The following is an 18,754-nucleotide window of genomic DNA, read 5'->3' as shown; positions in this document are numbered from 1 at the left end:
ACCTGTTGTTGGATATTTACTTTTTTCAATCATAAAATTATTATGCATAAATATTATGAAAATTATTATGCATACACATTTCTGCCTTTGTTTAAATTATTTTAGGTGAAATTTCTGGGTCAAAGGATATAAAAACAAAGACTTTGTGAAAACTGTATAACTCTTACTTATTTCATTTAAAATAAGTGCTGAGATTCCTTAGAAACTAAGTAACAGCCTTCTTCAATATTCAGATTTTAAATAAACTTATATATAATACAAAGGAATGCAGTAGGCCAAAATAGAACCTTGTTGCCCAAAGAAGGTAAGTCAAATCATGTGAAAGTTAAATGAGCCTATAACTGAGCCCAGGGTTAGTAGAATGCATAGATACAGATGATGCTGGACCAGGGGGAAGCTTCACTATAAGGACAGAGTCTGTCTCTGAGGGAGTAGTAGGTGACACGTTCCCACTGGAATATCATTGGCTACAGGTTCCCATGAAGAAGCAGAAAGGAAGTGAGCCAACAACACTGCAGTTCATTCTTCCCAAAGCGACCAATAAGCCATTCCGTTTCCTGGGTCAGATAACATTGTGTAAAAAACACCAGCAGTTACACTGATTAAGGCCTCTCAATACAGAATAAAGTAAAGGAGGGAGTAGGAAATGTTTCTCATTAACAATGAGTTAATAGTTATCAGTAACTTACTATCTGGGAAAGGCAATGGCAACCCACTCCAGTGTTCTTGCCTGGATAATCCCAAGGATGGAGGAGCCTGGTGGACTGCCATCTATGGGGTCGCACAGAGTCGAACATGACTGAAGCGACTTAGCAGCTTAGCAGTAACTTACTATACACCATGTAACATGTTTCACTAAATCCTCATCTTTAACCCTAAGCATCAGGTACCATTTTATAGGGTAAGCTGAAGGTCTGTATGGAGGAGGACCTAAACTTTAAGTAGAGTTCACAGTATTTCTCAGAGTGTGGTTTGCAGGCCACTTGAATCAGAACTTATGTAGCTTTTTAAACTGTAGTAGGCGTACAACTTCCAAAATGTGTGGGAAAATTAAGCTTTTATAAAAGATTTTCATATAACTGGATTTAATTTCTGCTGAGAGCCATTGTTCCTGGTGATGATAGAAGAATTAATCTACTGACATTGGAATTCATGGATTATCCTGTCATTCTACCTTTTAGTTTACTCAGGGATCTGTTCCACCTCCTTTTCCTGAAACTGTACCTGCCGGGAGCCAGCATGAGGAACCCTGCCCATGGCAAAGGTCATGAGGAAGGAGGCTCAGCATACGCAAAGGTTGGATCGAACCTCAGGGGTCCCCCTGGAAATTCTCTAGCATCTACCCCCAAAAGCCAGAGTCTGCCTGCTTTACTGTGTTATGTTTTCCACCTACTCTTCTGACATTAACAGGGGGCTGTCCCTCCACCACCTTTTCCTGGAAAAAGTTAATTTAGAGCTTTTAGATAATAAATCTCCTGGGCATAATAAGAGTGTTTCAATCCAAAAACCCCTCTGATGGCTTTCTAACCTGCCTGCCAGACTCTTACAGCTGCACATGTGATTGTTTGCAGCCTCCCAACCGCCAGAGGCACAGGAAGCTCAAAACATTCTAGGAATGTAGGGGTTTCCGAGGAGTCAAAATCATTAGAATAGGACTGATTAAGGGTTTCATTTGTTGAGCCAGTACTTGCTGCCAAGTTTTCATATCTTTTATTTGTTGATATAGTTGGTATGTAGAAAAAACAGGTAGTAGCCCTGGTATTAGCAGCATTAGATCTTTGAGTTAAGTACTTTCTTTGTTATAACCCACTGCACCTTTGTTCTACAGGAATGTAATGTTATTTAGTACTTTGAGGGTGATGCAGATTAAAGAAAAAGACTTCAAGAGAAAAAGAGTTTTCTGGTTGATAGACCTTTATCTAGGAAAAGAGCCATAAAAATGTTAACAGGCCGCCTGGCCAGAAGATGATATAAAACCACCTGGGACCTTTTGTATATGGGAAGGTATGCAAGAGGAAAGCCTGGTCTCAATAAGGGTTAGGACTGCAGCCCCTGCATAACTCTGCATATTCCATTATTTCTTTATGTACAACTTGGGGTATATAAGCTGCTTTTAAAAATAAAGTTGTGGGTCTGGCACCGATGCTTGGCTCCCCCATGTCGTTCTTTTCTCCCTTTTCTGGCTGAATTCCCATCAGGAGCGTGGAGGCTCACCATGTCTATTTATTTGCCCTAGCTTTTTAGACCCACGCAAGAGGGAGCCCAAGGCGGGCACCCTCTGCTATTCAAGTGGGTGCCGGTGGCCTACATAGATGGTGCAAGTTCCTTGTCTTAGAACTTTATTGGTTTTCCACATAAACCAAGTTTTTCAGCCTCTTTTCTCCACTAATTTTCCTACTACACTATTCTTTCCTAATCTCTCTTTATATTTCTAAATAAATAAGTTTTTCCTTGCCAACTCCATCCCCGCTTCGAATTCCCTGGATCCACCGGGGTTGGACCCTGGCATGTACCTAAATTCCAAACTTATTTAATGGTTTCAGGGCATCAGAGGTTTGGACTAAGTTGTCCTCCAAGCTCCTTGATCTTTGCTGACCAGGAATTTCACATTCACACCTAATTCTGTTCTCCAGCTTAGGGCTCCTTTACCTCTAGTTGGGTAAGCTACATCTTTTCTTGGACTCAGGTTGGGTGGGAAAATGGGATGTTATCTGATTCTTCCTCAAATCTATTGCCTATGGTATGGGTCACATATTTTGACGTTCACCATAAACCTTTTTTCTCCTTTCAAAGTTGTAGGCTCTGTGGAATTAAAAGTTAACTCTAAAACTTTCTTTTGAAAGTTTGCTTTGAAAAGTAATTTCTAATAATAAGACACTTGTTTTTATTATTTTTTTGTCCTGAAGTCATGCAGCTTCTGGCTGAATAAGAGAAGAGCAGAAAGAAAATTTAGTAATCAGATGAAAAACAGGGAGATAAACCCTAGTTCTTATCTAAAAACGTTAGTCTATTTTGTGAAAATACAGAAGAATATTTTGAATCAAAACCTCTGGCCCTGGTGCCTGGGAATCAACATTGTAGTTGGTTCCCCAGTTTGGACACTGATCTCAAATGGATTCCAGAGGATTTTGAGGAGACTGGAGATGATCTAGTAGTGTCATTTGCCATGACAACTTGGCTGCTCAGACTAGACATAAAATTTGGGTTTGTTAGAATGCATGTGGTAGAAAATTAAGGTGCCTTCCATAAAGTATTTAGTTTTTTACTCTTATTTCTGTAATTTTTATTTGAGCTTTACTTACTTCTTCTGTATATTCAGTCTCATTTACCCAAGATTCCACCTCATCCTTCTCTTAAATGTGGGTAGGGGGTGTGAATGGGGTGGAAAAATGAATAATTATTGGACATCTATGATGTTCCTGAAACTTTATATGGTCTCAGTTAATCTGCATAACATCCAGTTAATTCTCAGAAAGGTTAAGTAAATTGCTCAAGATTGCACAGGTAGCAGGTGGCAGATCTGGGATTAAAATATGAGCCCATCTGGTATCAAAACTGGGCTTTAATTACTTTACTTTGCTGTTCTCCTTGACAGAGGTGTTAGTGATTCCCCTGATTCCCTCATCATCAACATCTCTCCTATTTCCCAGCCATATGGAAGGCCTAATCCTCACTTTTTCTTTTTCCTGTACTAATTATCAGACTAATCTGTAAAAGAAATTTTATATGATGAATAGATTCAAAGGATTGGATCCGGTAGACAGAGTGCCTGAAGAATTATGGACAGGGGCTCATAACACTGTACAGGAGGCAGTGACCAAAACCATCCCCAAGAAAAAGAAATGCAAGAAGGCAAAGTGGTTGCCTGAGGAGGCTTTACAAATAGCCAAGGAAAGAAGAAAAGTGAAAGGCAAGGGAGAAAGGGAAAGATATATCCAACTGAATGCAGCGTTCCAGAGATTAGCAAGGAGAGATAAGAAAGCTTTCTTGAGTGAACAATGTAAATAAATAGAGGAAAACAATAGAATGCAAAAGTCTAGAGATCTCTTCAAGAAATTTGGAGATATCAAGGGAACATTCCATGCAAGGTTGGGCACAGTAAAGGGCAGAAGCAGTAAAGATCTACCTAACAGAAGCAGAAAAGATTAAGAAGAAGTGGCAAGAATTCACAGAAGAACTGTACAAGAAAAGGTCTTAATGACTTGGAGAACCACGATGGTGTGATCACTCACATAGAGCCAGACATCCTAGAGTGTCAAGTGGGCCTTAGGAAGCATTATTATGAATGAAGCTAGTGGAGGCGATGGAGTTCCAGCTGAGCTATTTCAAATCCTAAAATATGATGCTGTTAAAGTGCTGCACTCAAATTTTGAACTTAGCAGCGGGCACAAGAATGGAAAAAGTCAGTTTTCATTCCAATCTCAAAGAAAGGCAATGCCAAAGAATGTTCAAACTGCCATACAATTGTGCTCATTTCACATACTAGCAAGACTGCACTCAAAATCCTTCAAACTAGGCTTCAACAGGACATGAACCAATAACTTCCAGATGCACAAGCAGGTTTAGAAGAAGCAATTCTTTGGATCATAAAGTAAGGGAATTCCACAGAAAACATCTATTTCTTCTTCATTGAGTGCACTAAAGCCTTTGACTGTGGATCACAACAAACTGTGGAAAATTCTTAAAAGAGATGAGAGTACCAAACCTTATCTGTCTCCTGAGAAACCTATAGACAGGTCAAGAAGCAACAGTTAGAACCAGACATGAAACAATTGACTGGTCAAAATTGGAAAAGGTGTACTACAAGGCTATATACTGTCACCCTGCTTATCTAACTGATATGCAGACTGCATCATGCAAAATGCTGAGCTGTATGAAGCACAAGCAGGAATCAAGATTGCCGGGAGAAGTATCAATAACCTCAGATATGCACATGATATTACCCTAATGGAGAAAGGGAAGAGGAACTAAAGAGCCTCTATGAGGGTGAAAGAGCAGAGTGAAAAAGCTGGCTTAAAACTCAGTATTCAGAAAACGAAGATCATGGCGTCTGGTCCCATCACTTCATAGCAGATAGAAGGGGGAAAGTGAAAACAGTGACAGATTTTATATTCTCGGGCTCCAGAATCACTGTGGATGGTGACTGAAGCCATGAAATTAAGATGCTCATTCCTTGGAAGAAACGCTATTACAAATCTAGACAGCATATTAAAAAGCAAAGACATCACTTTAGTGTCAAAGGTCCATATAGTCAAAGCTATGGTTTTTCCAGTAGTTGTGTGCAGATGTGAGAGTTGGACCATAAAGAAGGCTGAGCATTGAAGAATACATGATTTCAAACTGTGGTGCTGAAGAAGACTCTTGAGAGTCCCTTGGGCAGCAAGGAGATCAAACCAGTCAATTCAAAAGGAAATCAGTCCTGAATATTCATTGGAAGGACTGTTGCTGAAGCTGAAGCTCAAATACCTTGGCCGCTTGATGTGAAGAGCTGACTCCTTGGAAAAAACCCTGATGCTGGGAAAGATTAAGGGCAAGAGGAGAAGGGAGTGACAGAGGATGAACTAGTTGGATGGTATCATCAACTCAATGGAGATGAGTTTGAACAAGCTTCAAGAGATAGTGAAGAACAAGGAAGTCTGGTGTGCTGCAGCCCATGGGGTCTCTAAGAGTCAGACACTATTGAGCAACTGAACAACAATTGCCTTTTCTGTTTTAGATTTCCAATAATAGTGCCTTTGTTTATATGACAATTTTGTTTTTAATATAAATTTATTTATTTTAATTGGAGGCTAATTACTCCACAATATTGCATTGGCTTTGCCTTACATCTACATGAATCTGCCATGGGTGCACACATGTTCTCCATCCTGAACCCCCCTCCCACCTCTCTCCCCATACCATCCCTCTGGGTCATCCCAGTTCACCAGCTCTGAGCATCCTGTATCATGCATTGAACCTGAACTGACAATTCATTTCACATATGATGTTATACATGTTTCAATGCCTATATGACAATTTATAAAGTGCTCTGTAAAACTGTGATTTGAGTCATCTTAATTAAACCTGATGTGGGTTTGAAGCTCCCATTAACACTTGTGTGGACTGTTAAACTCTGAGATCCCCACAGTTCTCTTCTTTTGACTTCTGTGTTAGGATCCATTTCACAGAGTTTTATAAAACACAGTACTTCTTCATCTGAATGAACTACTTCAGTTCTAAGGTGTCTAAAGTTTCCCTTTGTGTTATCTTTCTTAATGACATTTAGATTCAGAGTGGTTGAATTACGAATTGTCAAGAGAAGACACAGGACGTGTATAGGAGAAGTGAGAGGACAAATTTCCAGAGAGAAGGAGAAGGTACAGGGTCAGTTGTTAAATGCCTTTTGTCCTGACGGCTCTTTCAGGTCCGCTGAAGCCCAGGATCCTCTAATGTACAGCCTCTAATGAGACCTCTTTCCTGGTCTCAGGTAAATCTGAGTGTCTGCATCCAAGGGCTCTCCAGCTTGTGTAGCCTGTTGTGCTTAGGATATTGTCTTTTTTTGCCTTTACATCCCTAGAAAGTGTAAGTGATGCACTCCAGGGTATTATATTATTATAATATCATTGTATTTAAATATATATATATATCAAAAGCATTTCCCCCTTAATAAATAAAGGAAGGTGAGAATTCAGTTATTCTTTGAAGACATTAAATCTATAAACTGGGAGTGCTGTTAACATGAAACTCTTCCTCTGGAGCCCCACTTAACTGGACAGTATAGATTGTGCTGTGGCAGTATTCAAACTTGGCAATAAAAATGATCTCAGTCTCTTGGTTTTAGACAACTCCATGTTATATTACTGTTTGGGCTTCCTTGTTGGCCCAGATGGTAAAGAATCAGCCTGCAGTGCTGGAGACACAGGTTCAATCTCTGCATCAGGGAGATTCCCTGGAGAAGGGAATGGCAACGCCCTATAGTATTCTTGCCTGGAGAATTCCATGGACAGAGGAGCCTGGCAGACTACAGTCCATGGGACTGCACAGAGTTAGACATGACTGAAGCAACTTAGCACAGCACACACATTCAGACAGTCCAAATTTCAGCTTTCTGTGACTCCTCCTCTCCTATCCTACTTGAAATATATCTGGATTCGAGAGGATGTGTCCTTATGGTCATGGGATAAGAGATTGTGTTCTCCCTGAGTTCTGGGCAATACCCTTCATCCCTCCTCATCGTAGATAGATACCCTAATGGAATAACCTGCAGAAGTCTGTCTGAAGCTAGGGAGACTTTTCTGGTCTCTTGCTGTGTTCAAGGCACCATGATCTTCCATGTGTAGAAGTGGCTCTATATGAATGCTTGGTGGTATTGCTGGTCCTCAGCAGCGTCAGCAATGATGTCCCCTCATTTCTCATCTCACCCTAGCAGATCTTTTGGCTTTCGACTCATTTACATCACAGCAGAATTTCTAAATATCTGACAAGCTTCACAGAGGAAGACTCAGAAGTTTCTCTTCCTTGCCCCTGTTTTTGTACCTGTCACATCACAGTTTCTCATTTCTATCAGATATCTGTTGAGGTTCTTTATTGGATGGGAATCTGGTGGTCCGGAGTTGATGATAAGAAAGTAAAGGAGAGAGAAAGAGGCTGATATTCCTTGGTTTATGCAGAAAACCAATAAAGTCCCTACACGGGGCTTGCTCTGTTCACAAAGGCCTCAGGCACCCTCTCAATGGAGTGAAGGCTCAGAGCACCTTCTCGAGAGGGCCTTAGAAGCCCCGAGCAGGAAAGTGAACCCAGAGGGCCTCTGTGCTCCAAAGAAATATCCTCAGAGAGAGAGAGAGAGAGAGAGAGAGAGAGAGAAAGCCATGGGGACCAAAGCTCTGATGGAGCAAAGGTGTTTTAATCAACATGGTGTGGGCATATATGATGTCTTACAAGGTAGTTATTCTCAGCAAAGATAAAGATTAAAATTCCAGACTTAAAAACATAGGTGAGCCATATTAAAGAGAGAGAGAGTTGTAAACAATCACTTTTACCATATGGTTCATAAGAAGGAAGAGGGTACTTATCACCGTATTGAAAACTAACAAAGGAAATGCCTGGATTAGGAATTAATAAGGAACAGAGGATTCCTGACAGATCCAAAACAGCACACAGGAAGCCTCCTGTTAAATGCTTCCTGACAGATATCCTGTATTGATGATGGATATCTTAGGTAATGATGTACCAGAATCCCAAATGAAAAAGGGAAGAAACTTTTTACTTACTGTTCTGTTTACTTGTATTAATATATCTTAATATGCATTCCTCCCCAGAAGCAGCGCTAGACACAAATATTTGCACACACACATTTGGGAGAGGATCTGCAGAAACAGTGCTCAGTTAAGTTCTGTCTCTCAGTCACGTCCGACTCTGTGGCCCCATGGACTGCAGTACACCAGGCATCCCTGTCCATCACCAACTCCTGGAGCTTGCTCAAACTCACATCTGTTGAGCTGGTGATGCCATCCAACCATCTCATCCTCTGTCATCCCCTTCTCCTCCTGCCTTCAGTCTTTCCCAGGCCAGCATCAGGGTCTTTTCCAATGAGTCAGTTCTTTGCATCAGGTGGCCAAAGTATTGAAGCTTCAGCTTCAACATCAGTCCTTCCAATGAATATTCAGGACTGATTTCCTTTAGGATTGACTGATTTGATCTCCTTGCATTCCAAGGGACTCTCAAGAGTCTTCTCCAGCACCACAGTTAAAAAAGCATCAATTCTTTGGTACTCAGCTTTCTTTATGGTCAAACTCTCACATCCATACATGACTACTGGGAAAACCATAGCTTTGGTTAGATGGACATTTGCTGACAAAGTAATGTCTCTGCTTTTTAATATGCTGTCTAGGTTTGTCATAACTTTTCTTCCAAGGACAAGCATCTTTCAATTTCATGGCTGCAATCACCATCTATAGTGATTTTGGAACCCAAGAAAATAAAGTCTGTCATTGTTTCCATTGTTTCCCCATCTAGTTGCCACGAAGCAATGGGACCCAATGCCATGATCTTTTTTTTTTTTTTTAACCATTTATCATTTATTCATTTATTATTATTTTTTTTACTTTACAATATTGTATTGGTTTTGCCATACATCAACCTGAATCCACCATGGGTGTACACGTGTTCCCCATCCTGAACCCCCTCCCACCTCCCTCGCTGTACCATCCCTCTGGGTCATCCCAGTGCAAGCCAGCTTTTTCACTCTCCTCTTTCACTTTCATCAAGAGGCTCTTTAGTTCTTCTTCACTTTCTGCTGTAGAGGTGATGTCATCTGCATATCTGAGGTTATTAATATTTCTCCGTGAAATCTTGATTCCAGCCTGTGCTTCATCCAGTCTGGCATTTCACATAATGTGCTCTGCATATAAGTTAAATAAGTAAGATGACAATATACAGCTTTGATGCACTCCTTTCCCAATTTTGAACCAGTCAATTGTTTCATGTCTGGTTCTGTTGCTTCTTGACCTGCGTATAGGTTTCTCAGGAGACAGGTAAGGTCTGGAACTCCCATCTCTTTAAGGATTTTCCACAATTTTTTGTGATTCTCCACAGTCAAAGGCTTTAGCATAGTCAATGAAGCTGAAGTAGACATTTTTCTGGAATTCTCTTGCTTTTTCTATGATCCAAGAGATGCTGGAAACACTGCTAGGAGAGTAAGAAATCAAGAAGAAAAGACAGCCAATAGAAAGTGCATTACCAAGCCACTTAAAATATGATTTGAAACAGAGCAGAACATAAGCCTCAAAGGTAACAGGAGTCAGGTTATTCTTAGGTGGCATTCATTTTCAAGAATCCTGTTTGCTGTGTGTGGGGCAAAAGCAAGCTTTGATGGTTAGAGAAAGCCATCAGATAAGGAGATGAAGGTGCTGTAATTTGAAGTCAGACTTCAAATGTAAGATGAAGTCTTACATCTTACAGATGCTAAGAGCTCACAGAATTCCAGCTGAGTATTTGAAAAATAGGAGGTCCAGTGGTCATGCATTTACTTCTTTCTTTATAAATAATGTTTCTACTGTATCAGTATTATCTCAGTCTTTGTATCCAACATCCCTGTAAACATTCGCATATTTCACTTTCATTAGTGTAAAATTTCTGTAAGTAGTTATAAGTCACTCTGGGAAAGTATAAGGGGGATCACAGTTGTATATACTTGTAGTGTAAAGATCCTTCCTCAAGGAGATTGAATTCCCTTCTGATTATTGGCCTCTGGGTCTAAGAACTGGCCAAGATCTTGAAACTAAGTAAACAATCATGACATTTAATTGTAGTAACTGACACAAAACTTCTGCTCACTCACTCTTGACCATTTTTGGTTATACAGGTGAAGCAATACCCACATTGTCTGTCAGGTTAATCTCTTGGCACTCTAAGGTCTACTAGCTATTTTCATATGGCCTCTGTGGGCAAGAATCCCTCATTATCACCCCAACTTTGCTGCCTGTGTCCATCTTGCTTCAGGGAGTTAAGTGCTATCACCTCGTCTCTCTATCTTGGAATTCTATCTTCCCCATTGCAAGTAGAGAACTCAGTAACTTAAAGAGGATTGCCATTCTACTCAATGACGCCTGTGACTTCCTTCTTGCATTAACAAGGGGAATGTCCTTTGGACCCTCCTACACCACCCTTGTGGCAGAAAGTGAAGAGGAACTAAAAAGCATGTTGATGACAGTGAAAGAGGAGAGTGAAACAGTTGGCTTAAAGTTCAACATTCAGAAAACAAAGATCATGGCATCTGGTCCCATCACTTCATGGCAGATAGTTGGGGAAACAGTGGCTGATTTTATTTTTTTGGGCTCCAAAATCACTGCAGATGGTGATTGAAGCCATGAAATTAAAAGACGCTTACTCCTTGGAAGGAAAGTTATGACCAACCTAGATAGCATATTCAAAAGCAGAGACGTTACTTTGCCAACAAAGGTCTGTCTAGTCAAGGCTATGGTTTTTCCAGTAGTCATGTATGGATATGAGAGTTGGACTATGAAGAAAGTTGAGTGCTGAGGAATTGATGCTTTTGAACTGTGGTGTTGGAGAAGACTCTTGAGAGTCCCTTGGACTGCAAGGAGATTCAACCAGTCCATCCTAAAGGAGATCAGTCCTGGGTGTTCATTGGAGGGACTGATGCTGAAGCTGAAACTCCAGTATTTTGGCCACCTCATGCGAAGAGTTGACTCACTGGAAAAGACTCTGATGCTGGGAGGGATTGGGGACAGGAGGAGAAGGGGATGACAGAGGATGAGATGGTTGGATGGCATCACCGACTCGATGGACATAAGTTTGAGTGAACTCCGGGAGTTGGTGATGGACAGGGAGGCCTGGCGTGCTGTGATTCATGGGGTCTCAAAGAGTCGGACAGGACTGAGCGACTGAACTGAACTGAACTTAGCTGAAAGAACAGAGAAGCCTGGTGTGCTGCCGTACATGGATGGGGTCGCGAAGAGTTGGACATGACTTGGTGACTGGACAGCAATGACAAAGGAACATAGCTAATGATCTCTGGTCATACATAAAATAATTTATTGTAACATGTCCATTTCTCTGAGCCTTTTGCCTCCATCATAACTACTCTGCCAAGGCAATTCTATTTCATTTACTATCATCTGTCATCCCCACATTCAAAGACCTGTCTCAGCAACATGCTGCAATGGGCTCAAAGCATCTTTGTTCACAGTGTCCAGAGTCATGAGAGAGATTTTGTAGATCAAACTCAAAACTCAAAACTGCTTTATCTTTGCTTTATATCCTATACTCTCAGATCCATTCTTGCGCTCATTTTCTTGGTTTCCTTGGTAACAAATTATTCAGGTTCTGTGGCTTTTTTGGTAAATAACCTCTTTCTTTCTAACAGAGACTACTTCCCTAATTTAGGCTGGACTGAGAGTTGTTCCTCATTATTCTTCTAAAAGAGTGATTCTGGGAGTGTGGTGTCCAGACCATCAGCATTAGCATCACCTGGGAGTTTGTTAGCAGTGCCAACCCCCAAGTCCCATCCTAGACCTACTGATTCAGAGTCTCTGGGGGGTGGTAGCTTAATAATCTGTGATGTAACAAGTATTCCGGGTGATACTGGTAAATGTTGAAATTTGAGGACCATTCATCTAGAAGCTGGGCTTCCCTGGTGGCTCAGATGATAAGGAATCTGCCTGCAATGCAGGAGACCTGAGTTCAATTCCTGGGTTGGGAAGATTGCCAGGAGGAGGGCATGGCAATCTGCCCCAGTATTCTTTCCTGAAGAATCCCATGGACACAGGAGCCTGGAGGGATACAGTCCACGGAGTGGCAAAGAGTGGGACATGACTGAACAACTAAGCACAGCACATCTAGAAGCCATGACCAGCAGTGGGGCAGATCTTGAGGAATGCAGACATCATCTGTGGGTCATTTGCCTTAGGTGAGGACCTCTCATCGTTTCCAGGCAATGAGAGGCTGTGATCCTCTACCAAGGAGGAGACAGTTGCTTTGGCTACCAATTTTGAGAGGATTTAGTGGTTGAAGATTCTTATGTGTATAAACCCAGATGTTCTTGTTCCAGATTTTAGATTTCCTTCCTCCCCATTAGGGCCATGAATTTAGCATAGAGACTTGCCAGGGGATTGTAAATTCAGTTTTATTTGTAATGGTTACTTTCTTAGTAAGACACAACCTCATTTTCAGCTCAGTCTGTTTTCTGGCTGTGGATGAGGAGTCTCTTTGAATACTGCCATAACAGGCTGGTGGCTTTCACACTGTGTTTTGAGTTGATAGCTCCCTCATATGACTTTGTGATCTTCTTTCTTTGTCACTTTGATTATACAACAGCGTCTCCATGGGTATTATCATTATCACTGTCCCTTTTGCCTCTCAAAACTCAGAGATGTATAAGCCAGTGCTCCTCTTCTGCGTGAATCCTATCCCAAGTCACCATAGCTAAGCCTCTAATTGTGTTGTTACAGTACTATTGGAGTTACCATCATCTCATTTCTGTCTTAGCTTGAGTTCCTCTAGAAGAGTATTCTGGATATGAACTTGGGCAAAATCTAGGATATGGCAAGGGACAGGGAGGCCTGGCATGCTGCAGTCCATGGGGTCACAAAGAGTCAGACATGACTTGGTGACTGAACAACAAAAATGGAAGACAAACGTTCAATTTCATGCAGATTTGCTGGTTTCTTGTTTAGTTGCTAAGTCGTGTCCAACTCTTTTGTGACCCTATGGACTGTAGCCTGTCAGGCTCTTCTGTCCACGGGATTTCCCAGACAAGAATACTAGAGTGAGTTGCCATTTCCTTCTCCAGGGGATCTTCTCAACCCAGGAACTGAACCTATGTCTTCTTCATTGGCTGGTGGATTCTTTACCACTGAGCCACCTGGGATGCCTTCATTCAGATTTAGCAACTCCCATTTCTGCCCCAAATTGTGGCACATGGCCTAATTGAACTGATGATGACTACTTTTTTCTACTATAATGGGAAACAATTATAGAGGAGGGGGATAGAAGTAGATACTGAATTAGCCAAATAGTAATGTTTGCCCCAGAATGTATGTAAAAAACATTACATACAAACATACACTCACACATGTCTGAAAATGCATATGTATTTTGTTCTAACTTCATTCATATAACAATCACATCTTTCAAAGTGTAGAATGAGGAGCAGACTGATGGTAAAAAAGGTGGTAGAAATTACAGAAACTGGTATATCTATCTATATTTAGAAGAAGGGCTGCAGAGAGTAAATGTGCTCTATAATACTAGCAATGATTTGTGGGGTTGGAGAAGTTCCATATAGACTTCTTTCTTCACATACAAGAATTTTTGAACAGGCAAGGGTTTAGAATACCAAGTCCTTGCACAATAGATCACTGAGAAGCTGCTAAATCACAAACTAAATAAATAATGGAATGCACAAAACTATGAGAAAAGAGAGGTGCACATAAAGATTGCTCAACAGTAATCACTGACCAGAAATGAGTCTGAATTTTTAAAGTCTGTAGACCTGGCTGCTTAGGCTAAATCAAGGACATATTCATGTCCTTTTTTAGGAGACAGGTGAGGTTTACCTGCCCGGTTGCCTTTCATGTAATGAGAGTTCTTAGTGCTTTGCAAACCTTTATTTTAAAAAAGTGAGATAACACAACATAATGTTTAAAATGGTGTTGTTAGAAAAATCAATTTGAAACTTGACTCTAAAAAGGAAAACTTTTTCCATATCTTTCTCTAAAATTTAGTAACAGTATTAACACTCTTTCCTACAACAACATAAATGTATGTACCTCTAATGCATAGAATTTTATTTCTGACAGCCTTCGCCGCTAAAAGAAATCATACCTCCTTTGACAGTGGCTGTTTCAATGTCTTCAAGCAGTAAAAAGTCAGGATTAGAAACAGCAGGTCTAAAACATATAGCTTTTGTTAGAGAGTAAAATGTTTTTAGGAACATCATGGGATGATGACTAAAAGGATAAAGAAACTAATGAAATTCAATTTATGAAAATCTGAGTTTCAAAACACAATATAAATGACTATTAATTAACCATAAATTGAATGTGTGAAAGCCCATGAATTCATAATGACATGCCAAAAAGTTATAACTATGAAAAACTTGAAAACAAAAAGATGATGAGAATATAGTAGAATAAGACTTTTAAAAATATTTTAATAAGTAGAGAAAAACTTTGTTCATTTTATCATGCATATGAACTTTCACAAAATATAGCTGTTTGTGTCTCTCTAAGTAAATAGAGAAGAGTGAATACAGAGAACAGTAATTAAAACAAATAACCAGTCCTGGTGGTTACCCATCGTACTGACATACAACCAGTAGGCAAACACGTTAACAAAGTAGAAAGAAGCTTCATCTGTGTATATGGAGATGACAGATAAGCCAAAGGTTCTACAAAGGAGATTTACCTTCACATAATTAACTCTTTAGCTGAGTGATGAGATTTTTAGATGGCTCTGTTAATTATGGTGAAACAGCTAAGATATTAATAAATTTCCAGTCATCGTAGGTAGCCTTCTAGGATGACCCTTGTCTCCTGGCATTCATATCCTCGTGTGACCCGCTTCCTTTGAGTGAGGGCCTTACCAGTTTCCGCACATCTAATGAAGAGAGCATGCAAGAGTGATGCAATATCACTTCTTAGATTAGGTTTTGAAAAGACTGATTTACATCATTATTGTCCCTTTCTGGCTTTATTGGTTTGTTTTCTCTAATGAGGCTAGCTGCCTTAGTTGCGAGTTTCCCTATGGAGAAGCCCAGGTCCAGGAAACTGCAGGTAACTTCTTGTTAACAGCCAGTGAAGAACTGAGACTCAGTCTTACAGCCAGAAGAAACTGAATTCTACCAACAGAAAAATAAATGGGCATGGGAACTCATTCAGTTGAGCCTTGTATTGACTGTACCCTTGATGTTAGCCACTGAGAGACCCTGAGCCACAGGACCACTGAACCATGCCCAGATTCCTGATCCTCAGGAACTGTGATAATAAATGGTGGTGTTGAAAGCCACTAAGCTTTTGGATAATTTGTTATGTGGTAACAGATTATTAATACACCAACAATGATAATGCCAGAGAAATGAAGCTTCTCTGCATTCTTGTTCCATGTCCCAACCAGGAATCTTGGTAGATAATTCAGAGTTTGCTACTTGGACTAGAGACACCAGTTTTTCATTCTGTTGAGATTTCTACTAGGAATATATGTTTGCTAACCTCACTACAAACTGTATTTAGGAAGAAGCAGAATAGGAATTAGGATAAAAATAGAATAATAAAGAAAAATATGTAAAAATTTAAAATACCAGAAAATAATTAGCTGGTTTTAGTGTATGGTGGTGAAAGTCACTCAGTTGTGTCCGACTCTTTGCTACCCAATGGAGCATACAGTCCATGGAATTCTCCAGGCCAGAATACTGGAGTGGGTAGCCTTTCTGTTCTCCCAGGGATCTTCCTAACCCAGGGTTCAAACCCAGGTCTTCTGCATGGCAGGTGGATTCTTTACCATCTGAGCCACAATTCAAATCACTGTTACTTTGTGCAAGGCATTAATAGATTCTAATGTAACTTGGGTATTAAGAGGTTCTATTAGAATACATTGTAATATAGTAATATTAAGATTCTAATGATGGAATTTCTGAATTATCTTTAATGGTCGTTATTAAAACTATATAATATTAACTATTGGTCAATAATCAAAGATGAGTTTCTTGACTATTTGATATATTATTGAACTGGTTACTGCTAGGTGACTAAAACCCAATCCTACTGGAGATCCTCTGCAAAATCATGTAAAATACACATAAACTTTTCTTTCTAAAATATTGATACAGGAAGCCTAAACTCTTATCCAGTGACTCTCTCCATTTGGTTGAGCGTTATCCTTGGAAATCCTTGTATTTCTGGCTACCCAGGAATTCTAATTCAAATGAAAGAACTCAGAATAACTTATTCTTGAGTTACTAGTGGCCAGTAATTACTTTGTAATCTCCCATGTTATACTCACCCTATCAAATACTTTCTTTTTCTTTCAGAAACTAGAAGTAGACAATGGTAAGGGTTATAGGAGATTGGTCTGTCACGTCTGATGGTTCAGAAATGACAGATTCAGAAAAACTTTTTCTAAATCAGTTGGGGTTGGGTATTTTGCCTTTTCCCCTTTCCTAAATTTTCATTCCATGTGGAAAGCATTTAATTAGTGCACATTCATGCCCTCTGCCTACGCTCTTACTCCTCCCTTAGAGAGGAAAGAGTGACTTATCTGATAGTTGAGTTTGGAAGGAGAAACTAGGTAAACATAATTTATTCCTCTCAACTCCCATTTCTCTTGGGATCTAGCTGTAAAGGAAAAAAACAAAAAAACAAACAAACACATATACAGTTTGACCCTTCCTGGAGTAAGTTTTTGGAGAAGGCAATGGTACCCCACTCCAGTACTCTTGCCTGGAAAATCCCACTGATGGAGGAGCCTGGCAGGCTGCAGTCCATGGGGTTGCAAAGAGTCGGACACGGCTGAGCGACTTCTTTCACTTTTCACTTTCATGCACTGGAGAAGGAAATGGCAACCCACTCCAGTGTTCTTGCCTGGAGAATCCCAGGGACGGAGGAGCCTGGTGGGCTGCCGTCTCTGGGGTCGTACAGGGTCGGACACGACTGAAGCAACTTAGCAGCAGCAGCAGGAGTAAGTTTTACAGGCGTAGGTTTCTCCACTCAGGGATGCCTGTGGGGGTAAATTATTCCCTGAAATTAATTGAGTAAATATAAAGAAAGGCCCTGGCCTGTAAGCCAGTCTAAGTGATTAAAGTCATATTTTTATTCCTATCTGCTTGATTCCCACTTATAATTTTTAACTTTAAAAAAAATTATTTTATGCTTATTTTTGGCTAGGCTGGGTCTTAGTTGCTTTGCCTGAGCTTTCTCTAGTGGTAGCGAGTGGTGGCTATTCTGCAGTTGCAGAGTGTGGGTTTCTCACTGCAGTGGCCTCTTTTGTTGCAGAACACGGGCTCTAGGCATTTTCTTTCCAAAATATTAGTTGTGGTTTCCAGGCTCTAGAGCACGGGTTCAGTATTTGTGGTGTATGGGCTCAGCTGCTTCACAGCATGTGGAATCTTCCCAGATCTGGGATCGAGCCTGTGTCCCCTGCACTGGCAGGTGGATTATTATGCACTGCACCACAGAGGAAGTCCCTGTTTTTCTCTAATTAGTCCAAGAAGTGGTTATGAAAAGAAGGGTATTATATGTTATTTTCACCCCAACATTGTCCTACCTTCAAATCATAGAAACAGTTTGAAATTTCCTAAAACATCTTCCTTTTTGTATATAGTTACTTACAAATGATGACAACTGCCATGTTATGTAACTTCCTGTTGCGAATATAGTTCCTCTTCCACAAATCTTACGTCTACAGTTAGATTTGCATTTTTAATAAAATCAGGCATCTATTTCACAACTTTGTTAGACCCGTGATGTACTTTTTAGTCATTCTTTTATAATTTAACTTCCTCACAAAATCCATTTTTTGGACATTCTTAATAGATAAAAAGTATTTTTCTTTTATTTGTTAATAACATTCATACCACCCATGATTAACATTGCCTATTGTTACTATGATAAATTGCCTTTTTATTCAGGTATTAAAAATTTTTATTTTTTGATGGAATTAAAATCTATTTTACCTAACTATTTGATGACATGTGTGTTAATAAGTCTGGTATACAGATCCTGTGCTAATTTGGGTTCCCTTAAAGCTGAGACTGAGATAAGGATGCTGCTAGTTTATTTGACTAGGGATGGTGAGAGGTCCTGGCTAGAAGCTAGGAAAATGAGGCAGGGAAGGAGAGAAAGTCCACAAAGGGCATCAGTATTCCCAAACTAGCTGATGCTCTGTGCCATTGGAACTCATTTCTGCTGAGGATCCTTTGGAGGAACCACATAGAACGCAGTCAGAGTTTTCCCTCCAGAGGATGGAAGACCAAGGGGCCAGGTCATCTGCCTAGTGATTCTCCTCCTCAGCTAATTGAGGGTTGTCCTTGGCAGGAAAGTTATGACCAACCTACATAGCATATCCAAAAGCAGAGATATTACTTTGCCAACAAAGGTCCATCTAGTCAAGGCTATGGTTTTTCCAGTAGTCATGTATGGGTGTGAGAGTTGGACTGTGAAGAAAGCTGAGCGCTGAAGAACTGATGCTTTTGAACTGTGGTGTTGGAGAAGACTCTTGAGAGTCCCTTGGACTGCAAGGAGACCCAACCAGTCCATGG

Source organism: Ovis canadensis, chromosome 6, assembly GCF_042477335.2.
Source record: "Ovis canadensis isolate MfBH-ARS-UI-01 breed Bighorn chromosome 6, ARS-UI_OviCan_v2, whole genome shotgun sequence".
In the NCBI taxonomy this organism is placed as follows: Eukaryota; Metazoa; Chordata; class Mammalia; order Artiodactyla; family Bovidae; genus Ovis; species Ovis canadensis.
The sequence above is the reverse complement of the archived record's forward strand: the minus strand, read 5'-3'. Positions refer to the sequence as shown.